Source organism: Pan paniscus, chromosome 11, assembly GCF_029289425.2.
Source record: "Pan paniscus chromosome 11, NHGRI_mPanPan1-v2.0_pri, whole genome shotgun sequence".
Taxonomy (NCBI): Eukaryota; Metazoa; Chordata; class Mammalia; order Primates; family Hominidae; genus Pan; species Pan paniscus.
Window position 1 is genome coordinate 53,015,331 of NC_073260.2, and position 17,904 is coordinate 53,033,234.

At 41.8% G+C, this 17,904-nt stretch overlaps 1 pseudogene; it reads left to right on the forward strand.

Moving 5' to 3' along the window:
• The first annotated feature begins 15,821 nt into the window (after positions 1-15,821).
• LOC100989864 (small ribosomal subunit protein eS6-like) lies at positions 15,822-17,323 on the forward strand (annotated as a pseudogene).
• Positions 17,324-17,904: the final 581 nt, after the last annotated feature.

The following is a 17,904-nucleotide window of genomic DNA, read 5'->3' on the forward strand; positions in this document are numbered from 1 at the left end:
TTCCTCCATCCCTTTATTTTGAGCCTATGTGCATCTTTGCACGTGAGATGGGTCTCCTGAATACAGCACACTGATGGGTCTTGACTCTATCCAATTTGCCAGTCTGTGTCTTTTAATTGGGACATTTAGCCCATTTACATTTAAGGTTAATGTTGTTATGTTTGAATTTGATCCTGTCATTATGATGTTAGCTGGTTATTTTGCTTGTTAGTTGATGCAGTTTCTTCCCAACATCGATGGTCTTTACCATTTGGCTTGTTTTGCAGTGGCTGGTACCAGTTGTTCCTTTCCATGTTTAGTGCTTCCTTCATGAGCTCTTGTAAGGCAGGCCTGGTGGTGACAAAATCTCTCAGCATTTGCTTTTCTGTAAAGGATTTTATTTCTCCTTCACTTATGAAGCTTAGTTTGGCTGGATATGAGATTCTGGGTTGAAAATTCTTTTCTTTAAAAATGTTGAATATTGGCCCCCACTTTCTTCTGGCTTGTAGGGTTTTTGTTGAGAGATCCACGGTTAGTCTGATGGGCTTGCCTTTGTAGGTAACCTGCCCTTTCTCTCTGGCTGCCCTTAACATCTTTTCCTTCATTTCAACATTGGTGAATCTGACAATTATGTGTCTTGGGGTTGCTCTTCTCAAGGAGTATCTTTGTGTGTTCTCTGTGTTTCCTGAAATTGAATGTTGCCCACCTTGCTAGGTTGGGGAAGTTCTCCTGGACAATATCCTGAAGAGTGTTTTCTAACTTGGTTCCATTCTCCCTATCACTTTCTGGTATACCAATCAACATATATTTGATCTTTTCACATAGTCCCATATTTCTTGGAGGCTTTGTTTATTTCTTTTCACTCCTTTTTCTCTAATCTTGTCTTCTCACTTTATTTCATTAATTTGATCTTCAGTCACTGATATCCTTTCTTCCACTTGATCGAATCGGCTATTGAAGCTTGTGCATGCGTCACGAAGTTCTCATGCCATGGTTTTCAGCTCCATCAGGTCATTTAAGGTCTTCTCTACACCGTTTATTCTTGTTAGCCATTCATCTAACCTTTTTTCAAGGTTTTTAGCTTCCTTGCGATGGGTTAGAACATGCTCCTTTAGCTTAGAGAAGTTTGTTATTACTGACCTTCTGAAGCCTACTTCTGTCAGCTCATCAAAGTCATTCTCCATCCCACTTTGTTCCATTGCTGGTGAGGAGCTGCAATCTTTTGGAGGAGAAGACTCCTCCAAAACACAGAAAAAACTCTGTGTTTTGGAATTTTCAGCTTTTCTGCTCTGGTTTCTCCCCAACTTTGTAGTTTTATCTACCTTTGGTCTTTGATGTTGGTGACCTACAGATGGGGTTTTGGTGTGGATGTCCTTTTTGTTGATGTTGATGCTATTCCTTTCTGTTTGTTAGTTTTCCTTCTAACAGTCAGGCCCCTCAGCTGCAGGTCTGTTGGAGTTTGCTGGAGGTCCACTCCAGACCCTGTTTGCCTGGGTATAACCAGTGGAGGCTGCAGAACTGCAAATATTGCTGCCTGATCCTTCCTCTGGAAGCTTCGTCCCAGAGGGGCACCTGCCTGTTTGACATGTCTGTCAGCCCCTACCAGGAGGTGTTTCCCAGTCACGCTACACGGGGGTTAGGGACCTGCTTGAGGAGGCAGTCTGTCCATTCTCAGAGCTCGAACACCGTGCGGAGAGAACCACTGCTCTCTTCAGAGCTGTCAGACAGGGATGTTTAAGTCTGCAGAAGCTTTCTCTACTGCCTTTTGATGTACTATTCCCTGTTCCCATAGGGGGAATCTATAGAGGCAGTAGGCCTTGCTGAGCTGTGGTGGGCTCTGCCCAGTTTGTGCTTCCTGTCACTTTGTTTACACTGTGAGCTACTCAAGCCTCAGCAATGGCAGATGCCCCTCCCCACTGGTCAAGCTGCCGCATCACAAGTCAACCTTAGACTGCCATTCTAGCAGTGAGCAAGGCTCCGTGGGCGTGGGACCTGCCAAGCCAGGCACAGGGGGGTATCTCCTGGTCTGCCAGTTGCTAAGACTGTGGGAAAAGTGCAGTATTTGGTCAGGAGTGTACCATTTCTCCAGGTACAGTCTGTCACAGCTTCCATTGGCTAGGAAGGGGAAATCCCCTGACCCCTTGTGCTTCCTGGGTGAGGTGACCCCGCCCTGCTTCAGCTAATCCTCCATGGGCTGCACCCACTCTCCAACCAGTCCCAATGAAATGAACCAGGTACCTCAGTTGGAAATGGAAAAATCACCCTTCTTCTGTGTCGATCTTGCTGGGACCTGCAGACCAGAGCTGTTCCTATTTGGCCACCTTGAAAGTGACCAAAAAAAAAGGTAGCTTTTTTGATACATTTGGCAACCATGCAGTCAGAGCAGCGCAGCACAAGGACTAATTATGTTACACTCTTAATTTCCCTCTTATGACTCAACCCCCTCCTTTTTTGGCCTTCTTTTTTCCAGTTCCTCTTATTTCTCTTAATGTCCAAATGTTAGACAGCATCACTGTTAAATCCTGAGCATTTTCTCATCTCTGTCTTAGACCTAGTACTTCCCAAAGTTCAATCAGATAATTATCAACTTCATGATTTTTGCCATCTCTGGATAATTATTTACTTATTAATAATTTTCTGTAAATAAATTTGACTTTAAAAAATTTATACATTTTAAAAGAAAGCTTTATATCACAACTCTAATTTAAAATCCAGTTTCAAAAATAGAAGATAAATCTAAACATAAAAACAAAAACCACAAAATATATAATTTAACTTTTTACTTAAATTTCAAATAATCAATAAGAACAAATCATTATAAATACAAAAATTTATAAAAATGCACACCCCAATGAGAAAAATTGAAAAAATTGAACTGTTCATGATTAATTAAAAACAATAATGTTTGGCTTCATGTTCTTTGACTCTTGCTTACAGTTAAGGAAACCAAAGCCCACGAGGGAAAACAACTTGCCCAAGATCAAAGCAAAATGGAGGCAGAGCTGGAACCATGGTCTTGAGACTACTGAGTCCCAGTTGCAGATGGTGATCACACAATCCAGAAAGGAACAGTAGCTCTTTGAGGTATGAGGATTCAGTCACGTGACAGGAGCTTGGCACATGGTGTAGTAAAAAAATATATAAACGTTGAAGTCAGAAAGACCTTGGTGAAGTCTCACATAGACCAGTAAAATCATATTGCCATCTGCCTGTGATCTACCTCTTTAAGCCTTTGTTTTCTTTTCTTTTCTTTTCTTTTCTTTTTTTTTGAGACAGAGTCTCACTCTGTCACCCAGGCTGGCATGCAGTGGCACAATCTCAAGTCACTATGACCTCCACCTCCTGGGTTCAAGCAATTCTCCTATCTCAGACTCCCGAGTAGCTAGGACTACAGGCACCCACCACCACGCCTGGCTAATTTTTGTACTTTTAGTAGAGATGGGGTTTCACCATATTGTTTAGGCTGGTCTCAAACTCCTGACTTCAGGTGATCTGCCCACCTCGGCCTCCCAAAGTGCTGAGATTACAATTGTGAGCCACTGCACCCGGTCTAAGCCTTCATTTTCTAGTATAACTCACAAATTGTATAATTTTGAGAAGACTATCAGACATATATACTTAGTTTTCAGCCCAGTGGTTATCCAATCAGTAGAAATTTCTTTCCATCCTCCCCTGTCTTTATCACCCACACAGCTCAGATCTGCCCAACACCAGCTCTATTTCCTTTTGAAGGAGATACAGATTCTCTAAAAAATCTGTATTTCTTTCCATCATATCTCTGTGTCCAAGGCTAGGAGAGGGACCTCCATCTGTGCACAGCTGATTGATAAGGTGGGAGGCAGCAGTTTCTTGGCCTCTGCTGCAGGGTGAGTCTTTAAAGATGAAGATAGCCTAGAGATGCGTCTGAAAGCCAGAGGATAGCCCCAGCTTTGAGCAGTGATGGGTGATCTACAGGATCTATGGAAGTAGCCCTGTGGCCCAAGAATGGACTCAGCTTCCAGATCTAGTGAATTCTCGGAGACGTTTAGAAAAGTCTAACCCTGGGCAAGCCCTGAGGTCCAGTCCATGGTTAGCAAGAAGTCTATGGCATTTGATGAGTGTGGAGAGAAGAGAGCTATTCCCATGGGGACAGTTTGAGAGGCATAGCTGTGGGATCTAAGAAACAGCTGGGAGTTGGGTATTCAATGTCCACAGAAAAAAACATGGCTGAGGCTTAGAAGTGGGGAGAGGAGGGAAAGACAGGGTGGCTGGTCTCCATGGCAACAGGAAGGAAAGCAGAACTTCCACCAATCACTTTGGGGGTGAGATTAGCTGAGGGCAAATTGTAAAGCAGGTTACCCGTGCCCAGCATGGAATCGGGGGAAGTAGATCACTTAATGGAAACGTAGGATGGTTTCAGCATTGTAAAAATAACAGCAGGGAATGGTCAAAAGGGGAAAGCCAAAATTGGAACTTTCAGGCATACTTGAGATTTATGTGTTCTTGGAAGGAATCCAGGTGTGTCTGGATTCTTTATGGTGCCATGGAAGACAAGTGGCAAAGTAGCCAAGAGATTACCACACCTAGGGTGAAAGGGTGGACCACCCATTCTGAAAGTGGGCCTGAAAGTGCGGGGTGGGTCAAAAGGAGCAAACCACTGGAGATGAACTAAGGCAAGAGAACGTGCCATGAGTTCATGAGTCTTAAACCTCAGCATCAGATATCAACAAGATGGCTAAGGAGAGAGACTGGAAAGACCAGAAAAGCAAGAGAGCTTCCCAATGAACCTATGGATATGTATTTAAGGACCCTTTTTAGCAATCATACAATTGTAGCTCATCTCATCCTCAGAGGGCATCCAAGGGGAGTGAAGAAGGAAATCTGAACAATGAGGAGTCTATCCAAAAAAGGTGGAACCAGAGAAGACATCATTTAAATTTGAAAAGATTGAGATAAACTAACTGGTAAGTTCAAGATTTGTTTCCATAGTTCCTAGAAGCCAGTAGGGTGCCAGAGCAGGAATAGATCAATTTTAGGGGAGAAAGTACATTCATCTGAGTCGGGTCTTAGGTGTTCAATTTCAGGACATGTGTTGCCTTTACCAGATATTCAACGCTGCAAGAACTGGGACTTTGTTTTCCTCACATAACAGGCACATATCAGGCACTCAACATTTGCTGAATACATAAAATGAATGAATAAATAAATGACTCATTCTAGAATAGCAAATCCTAGGTTTTAATTACTACAAGTATGCTATCTCACTGATTTTCCTCAGATTTAAAAACGTGCTCTGGAAATAAATTTTTTTTTGCTTTACACAACATATCTGGAATAATTTAAACTAAGAGACTCTTTGGCAGGGAGAATCAGGAGATCCTGATAGTTCTTTGCTATTCCTCAAGCCACAGAAGTCAGAAAAGTCCAGTCTAAGCCTAATTTAAAAGAAGGTCTTTGCAAAGACTGTATAAGTAGACCCCAAGGACCCTTGGGAAGGTTGCCTCTTTCCCAATACAGCATTGTAGAGCTTCTCTCTCCGTCTTCCGCCAACCATAGGGCAGAAAAAGGATCCTCTGTCTCCTTTGATATTCTAAAAAAGGTTGATGTCTTACTGGAAGTTCTTCTCTGCCCAAACATCAAAATTCTAAACATATTTTTCAATTTTCCCACATATAGCCTGATTTACAGGAAAGCTGAAATATGTTCCAGATCTGGAGACATATTTGATTAATGTAGGTATAATGAACGTTGTTGGCTGCCATCCATTCTCACCTTTCTCCTTCAGGAAAGGACCCAGATTTTATTCAATATCTCACTCTCCCTCATGTAACTCAAGTGCCCTTAAAGCAAGCTGGCCCATGCCCCTAGCTCCAGGGTAGACCTGATGGTCTAAGGCAGTGGTTCTCAACTTGGTGGTGATTTTGCTCCCCAGAGATATTCGGCAATGCCTAAAATGTGACATTTTTGAGTGTCACAATGTGAGGGGAGGCATCTAGTGGGTAGAGGCCAGAAATGCTGCTAAACATCCTACCATGCACAGGGCAACCCACAACAAAGAATTATCCAACCCAAAAAGAGAATGGTCCTGAGGTAGAGAAACCCTGGTTTAAGGGTTATGGCATCCCCCTTACAAGGGACTGATTTAAGAAGAAGACTTTTGAGTTAGGAAAAGAAACAGCAAGATGCCTGCCAAGAGACACCAAACATTCAGAACCCCATCTCAGCAAGAAAGGACCAAGGCAATAACTACAGAGCTAAGATTTGAATGGAGTGTCAAAGGGAGAGTGCTAGAGTGCAGTGGGGGAGTAGAGGTACAGCTGTGGTGATTAGAAGTGGAGGAGGACAGCATGGAGGCACCAGGACTCTGTAGCCTCTTCTCCCCAACATGGATCACATCTGCCTGGAGTCAGAAGAGACTCCGCATTGTAGGGGAAAGTCAAGCAGAAGAGCCCCACCTATCCCCATTGCTGCCACAAACACCTATAAGTGCTTACATCAGAAGAATCTCACAATCCTTGCAAGCCCTGAATCCAGTTTGGAAAGCTGGTGGGAATTCACACAGCTGCATTGCCTCAGATTAGTAGGATAAGGTGTGCACCACCCAACCACTCACCCACTGTGAGCCAAGGTGTTGTAGCACAGCACTGTCTTGAGACCAGAGCCCCCCTCTGGAGTGGACCCTGCTCTTGGGTCCAGTAGCCACTGCAGCTCTCCAGCATTGGGGCTCCATCCTCATTACACCAAGCCCATGTAGGTGGCTGAATGTCACAACCCTTGCTGTACAGAGCATGGTCCCAGGATCCGCTGTGACTCTGGTCCTGTGCAACAGGGTAACCAACTCCCCCTACCCTCACCAAACTTCCAGCTGGAGGAACAGTTGTCCAGTACCATCCAGGGCAAATCTACCCTTGAGGTGGCCAAAACACTGCCAGTTACCCTCCCCCAAGCAGGAAAGGCCTCAGAGCCTCCAAAAATCCAATATATCCTTGGGCCAGAGGGATGCCTATGTACATGTGTGTAGAACCTGGCAAAGCTGCACTGCCATCACCACAAACTCTCTCATTGTAGGCCACTGAGAAACACAAACACCACTAGTGTGGATTACAACTGAGTAAATTACACAGACTACACTTCTGTATCAACCTCGAACCAAGGCCAATATACCCCACCAAACCAACACTCTAAGACCCATTCATCTGAACAAGTGTTTTCATACAAAGCCTATTCTGTAAAATACAAAGAGGCTACTTTTCCTTAAGATGCATAGAAATCAACGTAAGGGCACATCAACCATGAAAAAGGAAGGAAACATGTCACATACCAAAGGAAAATAATAATTCTCCAGTAACAGGCCCCAATCATAAGGAAATATATGAAATACCAGAAAAGGATTCAAAATAATAATCTTAAAGAAACTCAGTGAGATATAAGAGAATACAGATAGAAAATTCAACAAAATTTGGAAAACAATTTAGTATTTGAATAAGAAATTCAACAAAGAGATATATTTCAATAAACAGACACAAACAGAAATCCTGTAGCCAAAGAATTCAATGAATAAGAGAGCTTCAACAACAAACTAGACTGAGCAGAGGAAAGAATTTCTGAACTGGAAGAAAGGACTTTTGAAATAACACAGGTACACCAAAAGGAAAAAAATAATAAAAGAATAAAGAAAGCCTACAGGACTTATGCAACACCACTAAGTGAAAAAAATACATATATTGTTGACATTCTAGAAGGAGAAGAGAAGAAAAAAGGTGAGAGAAACATACTCAATGAAATAATATCAGAAAACTTCCCAAGTCTTGAGAATGAGATAGACATCCAGGTTCAAGAAGCTCAAACAACCCCAAATATATTTAATCCAGACAGGTTCTCTCTGATGCACATTATACTCAAATTGTCAAAAGTCAAAAACAAAAAAAAAAGAATTTTAAAAGCAACAAGACAAAAGCATCAAGTCAACTATAAGGGAATCTCCACTAGACTAACAGTGAATTTGTTTGCAGAAACCTTTCAGGCCAGGAGAGAACAGGATGATATATTCAAAGTCCTGAAAGATAAACTATTGGCCAAGAATATTGTACACAGCAAAGCTTTCCTTCAAAAATGATGGAGACATAAAATCTTTCACAGACAAGCAAAATCTAAGGGAATTCATCACCACTAGACCAAACTTACAAGGAATGCTCAAGAGACTCTTACATCTGGAAGTGAAAAGAAGATAACCACCATCATAAAAACATACAAAACTATAAAATTCACTGGTAAAGCCAATAAGCAAAGGAAAAACAGAAAGGAATCAAACCTTATCAGTACAGAAAGCCACCCAACCATAAAAATAAACCACATGAGAAATAGTTAAGAAACAAAGGGTTTACAAAACAACCAGGAAACAATCAATACAAGGGCAGGATTAAGTCTTTACCTATCAGCAATAAGCTTGAATATAATGAATTAAATTCCCCATTTAAAAGATATAGACTGGCTGAATGTATTTTTTTAAACCCAATACCCAACTGTATGCAGCTACAGGAAACTTACTTCACTTATAAAGACACATATAGAATAAAAGTGAAGGGATGAAAAAAGATATTCCTTGCAAATGAAAATAAAAGTGAGCAAGAGTAGCTACATTTATATCAGACAAAACAGACTTAAAGTTAAAAGTTGTAAGAAGAAACAAAGAGAGGGGAGGAGCCAAGATGGCCGAATAGGAACAGCTCCGGTCTACAGCTCCCAGCGTGAGTGACACAGAAGACGGGTGATTTCTGCATTTACAACTGAGGTACCAGGTTCATCTCACTGGGGAGTGCCATACATCAGGTTCAGGACAGTGGGAGTGGTGCATCGTGTACAAGCCGAAGCAGGGCGAGGCATCACCTCACCAGGGAAGTGCAAGGGGTCAGGGAATTCCCTTTCCTAGTCAAAGAAAGGGGTGACAGACAGCACCTGGAAAATCAGCTCATTCCCACCCTAATACTGCGCTTTTCCAACGGGCTTAAAAAACGGCACACCAGGAGATTATATCCCTCACCTGGCTTGGAGAGTCCTATGCCCACGGAGTCTCGCTCATTGCTAGCACAGCAGTCCAAGATCAAACTGCAAGGCAGCAGTGAGGCTGGGGGAGGGGTGCCCGCCATTGCCGAGTTAGTTGCTTGATTAGGTAAACAAAGAAGCCTGGAAGCTCGAACTGGGTGGAGCCCACCACAGCTCAAGGAGGCCTGCCTGCCTCTGTAGGCTCCACCTCTGGGGGCAGGGCACAGACAAACAAAAAGACAGCAGTAACCTCTGCAGACTTAAATGTCCCTCTCTGACAGCTTTGAAGAGAGTAGTGGTTCTCCCAGCATGCAGCTTGAGATCTGAGAGCGGGCAGACTGCCTCCACAAGTGGGTCCCTGACCCCCGAGTAGCCTAACTGGGAGGCACCCCACAGTAGGGGCGGACTGACACCTCACACGGCCGGGTACTCCCCTGAGACAAAACTTCCAGAGGAACGATCAGGCAGCAGCATTTGCGGTTCACCAATAACTGCTGTTCTGCCACCACTGCTGATATCCAGGCAAACAGGGTCTGGAGTGGACCTCTAGCAAACTCCAACAGACCTGCAGCTGAGGGTCTTGTCTGTTAGAAGGAAAACTAACAAACAGAAAGGACATCCACACCAAAAACCCAACTGTACATCACCATCATCAAAGACCAAAGGTAGATAAAACCACAAAGATGGGAAAAAAACAGAGCAGAAAAACTGGAAACTCTAAAAATCAGAGTGCCTCTCCTCCTCCAAAGGAACGCAGCTCCTCACCAGCAATGGAACAAAGCTGGATGGAGAATGACTTTGACGAGTTGAGAGAAGAAGGCTTCAGATGATCAAACTAATCTGAGCTACAGGAGGAAATTCAAACCAATGGCAAAGAAGTTAAAAGCTTTGAAAAAAAATTAGACAAATGGATAACTAGAATAACCAATGCAGAGAAGTCCTTAAAGAACCTGATGGAGCTGAAAACCAAGGCACGAGAGCTACCTGAAGAAAGCAGCAGCCTCAGTAGCCAACGAGATCAACTGAAAGAAAGGGTATCAGTGATGGAAGATGAAATGAATGAAATGAAGTGAGAAGAGAAGTTTAGAGAAAAAAGAGTAAAAAGAAATGAACAAAGCCTCCAAGAAATGTGGGACTATGTGAAAAGACCAAATCTACGTCTGATTGGTGTACCTGAAAGTGACAGGGAGAATGGAACCAAGTTGGAAAACACTCTGCAGGATATTATCCAGGAGAACTTCCCCAATCTAGCAAGGCAGGCCAACATTCAAATTCAGGAAATATAGAGAATGCCACAAAGATACTCCTCGAGAAGAGCAACTCCAAGACACATAATTGTCAGACTCACCAAAGTTGAAATGAAGGAAAAAATGTTAAGGGCAGCCAGAGAGAAAGGTCAGGTTACCCACAAAGGGAAGCCCATCAGACTAACAGCTGATCTCTCGGCAGAAACTCTACAAGCCAGAAGAGAGTGGGGACCAATATTCAACATTCTTAAAGGAAAGAATTTTCAACCCAGAATTTCATATTCAGCCAAACTAATCTTCATAAGTGAAGGAGAAATAAAATCCTTTACAGACAAGCAAATGCTGAGAGATTTTGTCACCACCAGGCCTGCCCTAAAAGAGCTCCCAAAGGAAGCACTAAACATGGAAAGGAACAACCGGTACCAGCCACTGCAAAAACATGCCAAATTGTAAACACCATCGAGGCTAGGAAGAAAATGCATCAACTAATGAGCAAAATAACCAGCTAACATCATAATCACAGGATCAAATTCACACATAACAATATTAACTTTAAATGTAAATGGGCTAAATGCTCCAATTAAAAGACACAGACTGGAAAATTGGATAAAGAGTCAAGACCCGTCAGTGTGCTGTATTCAGGAAACCCATCTCACATACAGAGACACACATAGGCTCAAAATAAAGGGATGGAGGAAGATCTACCAAGCAAATGGAAAACAAAAAAAGGCAGGGGTTGCAATCCTAGTCTCTGATAAAACAGACTTTAAACCAACAAAGATCAAAAGAGACAAACAAGGCCATTACATAATGGTAAAGGGATCAATTCAACAAGAACTGATCCCTAACTATCCTAAATATATATGCACCCAATGCAGGAGCACCCAGATTCATAAAGCAAGTCCTTAGTGACCTACGAAGAGCCTTAGACTCCCACACAATAATAATGGGAGACTTTAACACCAAACTGTCAACATTAGACAGATCAACGAGACAGAAAGTTAACAAGGATACCCAGGAGTTGAACTCAGCTCTGCACCAAGCAGACCTAATAGACATCTGCAGAACTCTCCACCCCAAATCAACAGAATATACATTCTTTTCAGCACCACACCACACCTACTCCAAAATTGACCACATAGTTGGAAGTAAAGACTCCTCAGCAAATGTAAAAGAACAGAAATTATAACAAACTGTCTCTCAGACCACAGTGCAATCAAACTAGAACTCAGGATTAAGAAACGCACTCAAAACCACTCAACTACATGGAAACTGAACAACCTGCTCCTGAATGATTGCCAGGTAAATAATGAAATAAAGGCAGAAATAAAGATGTTCTTTGAAACCAATGAGAACAAAGACACAACATACCAGAATCTCTGGGACACATTCAAAGCAGTGTGTAGAGGGAAATTTATAGCACTAAATGCCCACAAGAGAAAGCAGGAAAGATCTAAAATTGACAACCTAACATCACAATTAAAAGAACTAGAGAAGCAAGAGCAAACACATTCAAAAGCTAGTAGAAGGCAAGAAATAACTAAGATCAGAGCAGAACTGAAGGAAATAGAGACACAAAAAACCCTTCAAAAAATCAATGAATCCAGGAGCTGGTTTTTTGAAAACATCAACAAAATTGATAGACTGCTAGCAAGACTAATAAAGAAGAAAAGAGAGAAGACTCAAATAGATGCAATAAAAAATGACACAGGGGATATCACCACCGATCCCACAGAAATACAAACTACCATCAGAGAATACTATAAACACCTCTACGTAAATAAACTAGAAAATCTAGAAGAAATGGATAGATTCCTTGACACATACATCCTCCCAAGACTAAACCAGGAAGAGGCTGAATCTCTGAATAGACCAATAACAGGCTCTGAAATTGAGGCAATAATCAATAGCTGACCAACCAAAACAAGTCCAGGACCAGATGGATTCACAGCCGAATTCTACCAGAGGTACAAAGAAGAGCTGGTACCATTCCTTCTGAAACTATTCCAATGAATAGAAAAAGAGGGAATCCTCCCTAACTCGTTTTATGAGGCCCACATCATCCTGATACCAAAGCCTGGCGGAGACACAACAAAAAAAGAGAATTTTAGACCAATATCCTAGATGAACATCAATGCAAAAATCCTCAATAAAATACTGGCAAACCGAATCCAGCAGCACATCAAAAAGCTTATCCACCATGATCAAGTGGGCTTCATCCCTGGGATGCAAGGCTGGTTCAATATACGCAAATCAATAAATGTAATCCAGCATATAAACAGAACCAAAGACAAAAACCACATGATTATCTCAATAGATGCAGAAAAGACCTTTGACAAAATTCAACAACCTTTATGCTAAAAACTCTCAAAAAATTAGGTATTGATGGGATGTATCTCAAAATAATAGCTATCTATGACAAACCCACAGCCAATATCATACTAAATGGACAAAAACTGGAAGCATTCCCTTTGAAAACTGGCACAAGACAGGGATGCCCTCTCTCACCACTCCTATTCAACATAGTGTTGGAAGTTCTGGCCAGGGCAATTAGGCAGGAGAAGGAAATAAAGGGTATTCAATTAGGAAAAGAGGAAGTCAAATTGTCCCTGTTTGCAGATGACATGATTGTATATCTAGAAAACCCCATCGTCTCAGCCCAAAATCTCCTCAAGCTGATAAACAACTTCAGCAAAGTCTCAGGATACAAAATCAATGTACAAAAATCACAAGCATTCTTATACACCAACAACAGACAAACAGAGAGCCCAATCATGAGTGAACTCCCATTCACAATTGCTTCAAAGAGAATAAAATACCTAGGGATTCAACTTACATGAGATATGAAGGACCTCTTCAAGGAGAACTACAAACCACTGCTCAATGAAATAAAAGAGGATACAAACAAATGGAAGAACATTCCATGCTCATGGGTAGGAAGAACCAATATTGTGAAAATGGCCATACTGCCCAAGGTAATTTATAGATTCAATGCCATCCCCATCAAGCTACCAATGACTTTCTTCACAGAATTGGAAAAAACTAATTTAAAGTTCATATGGAACCAAAAAAGAGCCCTCATCACCAAGTCAATCCTAAGCCAAAAGAACAAAGCTGGAGGCATCACACTACCTGACTTCAAACTGTACTACAAGGCTACAGTAACCAAAACAGCATGGTACTGGTACCAAAACAGAGATATAGATCAATGGAACAGAACAGAGCCCTCAGAAATAATGCTGCATATCTACAACTATCTGATCTTTGACAAACCTGACGAAAACAAGCAATGTGGAAAGGATTCCCTATTTAATAAATGGTGCTGGGAAAACTGACTAGCCATATGTAGAAAGCTGAAACTGTATCCCTTCCTTACACCTCATACAAAAATTAATTCAAGATGGATTAAAGACTTAAATGTTAGACCTAAAACCATAAAAACCCTAGAAGAAAACCTAGGCAATACCATTCAGGACATAGGCATGGGCAAGGACTTCATGTCTAAAACACCAAAAGCAATGGCAACAGAAGCCAAAATTGACAAATGGGATCTAATTAAACTAAAGAGCTTCTGCACAGCAAAAGAAACTACCATCAGAGTGAACAGGCAACCTACAAAATGGGAGAAAATTTTTGCAACCTACTCATCTGACAAAGGGCTAATATCCAGAATCTACAATGAACTCAAACAAATTTACAAGAAAAAAACAAACAACCCCATCAAAAAGTGGGCAAAGGATATGAACAGACACTTCTCCAAAGAAGACATTTATGCAGCCAAAAAACACATGAAAAAATGTTCATTATCACTGGCCATCAGAGAAATGCAAATCAAAACCACAATGAGATACCACCTCACACCAGTTAGAATGGTGATCATTAAAAAATCAGGAAACAACAGGTGCTGGAGAGGATGTGGAGAAATAGGAACACTTTTACACTGTTGGTGGGACTGTAAACTAGTTCAACCCTTGTGGAAGTCAGTGTGGTGATTCCTCAGGTATCTAGAACTAGAAATACCATTTGACCCAGCCATCCCATTACTGGGTATATACCCAAAGGATTATAAATCATGCTGCTATAAAGACACATGCACACATACCTTTATAGCGGCACTATTCACAATAGCAAAGACTTGGAACCAACCTAAATGTCCAACAATGATAGACTGGATTAAGAAAATGTGGCACATATACACCATGGAATACTATGCAGCCATAAAAAATGATGAGTTCATGTCCTTTGTAGGGACATGGAAGAATCTGGAAACCATCATTCTCAGCAAACTATCGCAAGGACAAAAAACCAAACACTGCATGTTCTCACTTATAGGTGGAAATTGAGCAATGAGAACACATGGACACAGGAAAGGGAACATCACACACCGGGGCCTGTTCTGGGGTGGGGGGAGGGGGGAGGGATAGCATTAGGAGATATACCTAATGCTAAATGATGAGTTAATGGGTGCAGCACACCAACATAGCACATGTATACATATGTAACAAAACTGCACATTGTGCACATGTACCCTAAAACTTAAAGTATAATAATAATAAAATTTAAAAAAAAAGAAGAAACAAAGATGACCATTATATAATAATAGAAACATCACTTCAGCACAATAATATGACAATTTTAAATATACATACACCCAACACTGGAGCACTTAGATATATAAGAGAAATATTATTAGATTTAAAGAGAAAGATAGACTGTAATTCAATAATAGTTGAGGACCTCAACGCCCCATACTTACCATTGGAAAGACCATCTAGACAGAAAATCAACAAAGAAACATCAGATTTAAACAGTGCCACAGACCAAATGCAACTGAGAGACATTTACAGTACATTTTACTCATCAGCTGCAGAATACACATTCTTATTAGCACATGGAACATTCTCCAGGATTAACCACATGTTAGTACACAAAACAAACAAAAGAGTCTTTAAAAAAATTGTAATCAAAATTGTATCAAGGCCGGGCCAGGTGTGGTGGCTCACACCTGTAATCCCAGCACTTTGGGATGCCAAGGCAAGCGGATCACTTGAGGTCAGGAGTTCAAGACCAGCCTGGCCAACATGGGGAAATCCTGTCTCTACTAGAAATTCAAAAATTAGCTGGGCATGATGGCAGACACCTGTAATCCCAGCTTCTATTGAGGCTGATGCAGGAGAATCACTTGAACTCGGGAGGTTGGAGGTTGTGGTGAGCCGAGATCAGGCCACTGCTCTTCAGCCTGGGTGACAGAGTGAGACTCTGTCTCAAAACAACAACAATTAAAATATCATATCAAAGCTGGGTGCAGTGGCTCACACCTATAATCCCAGCACTTTGGGAGGCCCAGGTGGGCAGATCACCTGAGGTCAGGAGTTCGAGACCAGCCTGGCTAACATGGTGAAACCCAGTCTCTACTAAAAAATGCAAAAATCAGCTGGGTATGGTGGCATACACCTGTAATCCCAGCTACCTAGGAGGCTGAGGCAGGAGAATTTCTTGAACCCAGGAGGCAGAGGTTTCGGTGAGCTAAAATCATGCCACTGCACTGCAGCCTGGGTGCAGAGACCAGCTTTGTTGTGGAGACCCTAACCCAGTGGCACTGGAGGAATTAGACACACACACAGAAATATAGAGTGTGGAGTGAGGAATCAGGGGGCTGACAGCCTTCAGAGCTGAAAGCCACGAACAGAGTTTTACCCACATACTTATTGACAGCAAGCCAGTGATAAGCATTGTTTCTATAGATTATAGATTAACTAAAATGGGAAACAAAGGGATGGGCCAAAACAAAGGGATGAGCTTTGCCTAGTTATCTGCAGCAGGAACATGTCCTTCAGGCACAGATCGCTCATGCTATTGTTTGTGGCTTAGGAACACCTTAAGCGGTTTTCCACCCTGGTTGGGCCAGGGGTTCCTTGCCCTCATTTCGGTAAACCCACAACCTTCAGTGTGGGTGTCATGGCCATCACGAACATGTCACAGTGCTGAAGAGATTTTGTTTATGGTCAGTTTTGGGGGCAGTTTATGGCCAGATTTGGGGGCCTGTTCCCAACACTGGGTGACAGAGTAAGACTGTCTCAAAAAAAAAAAAAATCATATCAGGTATCTTATGTGACCACAGTGTAATAAAACTAGGCATCAATAACAAGGGGAACATTTAAAATTATACAAATATACGAAAATTAAGCCACATACTCCCTAATGGCCAATGGGTCAAAGAAGAAATTAAGCAGGAAATCAAAAAAATTCCTTGAAGCAAATAAAACTAGAAACACAATGTATCACTCTTTTCCATGGCTCCACGGAGGCATTCAGCTACTTCAAGATGAAGCTGAGCATCTCCTTCCCAGCCACTGACAGCCAGAAACTCATTGAAGAGGAACTCAAACTTCGTACTTTTTATGAGAAGCCTATGGCCACAAAAGTAGCTGCTGATTCTCTGGGTGAAGAATGGAAGGGTTATGTGGCCCAAATCAGTGGTGAGAACTACAAACAAGGTTTCCCCATGAAGAAGGGTGTCATGACCCATGGCCGTGTCCGCCTGCTGCGGAGTAAGGTCCTCTTACAGACCAAGGAGAACTGGAGAAAGAAAGAAAGAAGTTTGTGGTTGCATTGTGGATGCCAATCTTAGCATTCTCAACTTGGTTGTTGTAAAAACGGGAGAGAAAGATATTCCTGGACAGACTGATACTACGGTGCCTCATTGCCTGGGGCTCAAAAGAGCTAGCAGAATCCTCAAACTTTTCAGTCTCTCTAAAGAAAATGATGTCCACCAGTATGTTGTAAGAAAGCCCTTAAACAAAGAAGGTAAGAAACCTAGGACCAAAGCACCCAAGATTCAGCGGCTTGTTACTCCACATGTCCTGCAGCGCAATCGGTGGTGTACTGCTCTGAAGAAGCAGCGTACTAAGAAAAATAAGGAAGAGGCTGCAGAATACGCTAAACTTTTGGCCAAGAGCATGAAGGAGGCTAAAGAGAAGCCCCAGAAACAAATTGCCAAGAGACGCAGACTTTCCTCTCTGCGAGTTTCTGCTTCCAAGTCTGAATCCAGTCAGAAATAAGATTTTTTGAGTAACAAATAAGATCAGACTCACATCTCTCTTGACTTTTCATTGATGATAGAAAACTACATAAATGAAGAGAGGGAAACTTAGGTCATAGAAAATGGGGATATGTATATAGTAATCCAGTCATGGATAAAATCAGACTGACTATTGTGTGGTAGAAGAAGACAAGGTCATAATAAAGGGATTCTTTTGGGGGGATGGGTGGTGCAGGAAGGGATTCTGAGCATAAGACATCTGCCTCTTCAGAAAGGCATGGAACTTAGGGGACATAAATGAAGAGGACTTTTAATCTTTTTTATATAGTTTATTTTGAGGAATATAGCTCTTTAAAACACTATACACAGTTTAATACATGAAAATTGCCCTTGTGAAGATGAACAGTTTTTTTTTAGAAAAGCTAACTTTTAAGGCATAGTTTTAGTGGATAGCATCTTAAAATACTTCAGGAAGTTTTGTAAACCAGTGCAAATTTGCTTTAACAAAGCTTTTCAACTCAAAAACAAAAGAAAGAAAGAAAGATAGAAAGCGAGAAAGAGAAAGAAAGAAAGGCAATGTATCAAAATTTGGCTGCATGCAGTGACTCACGCCTG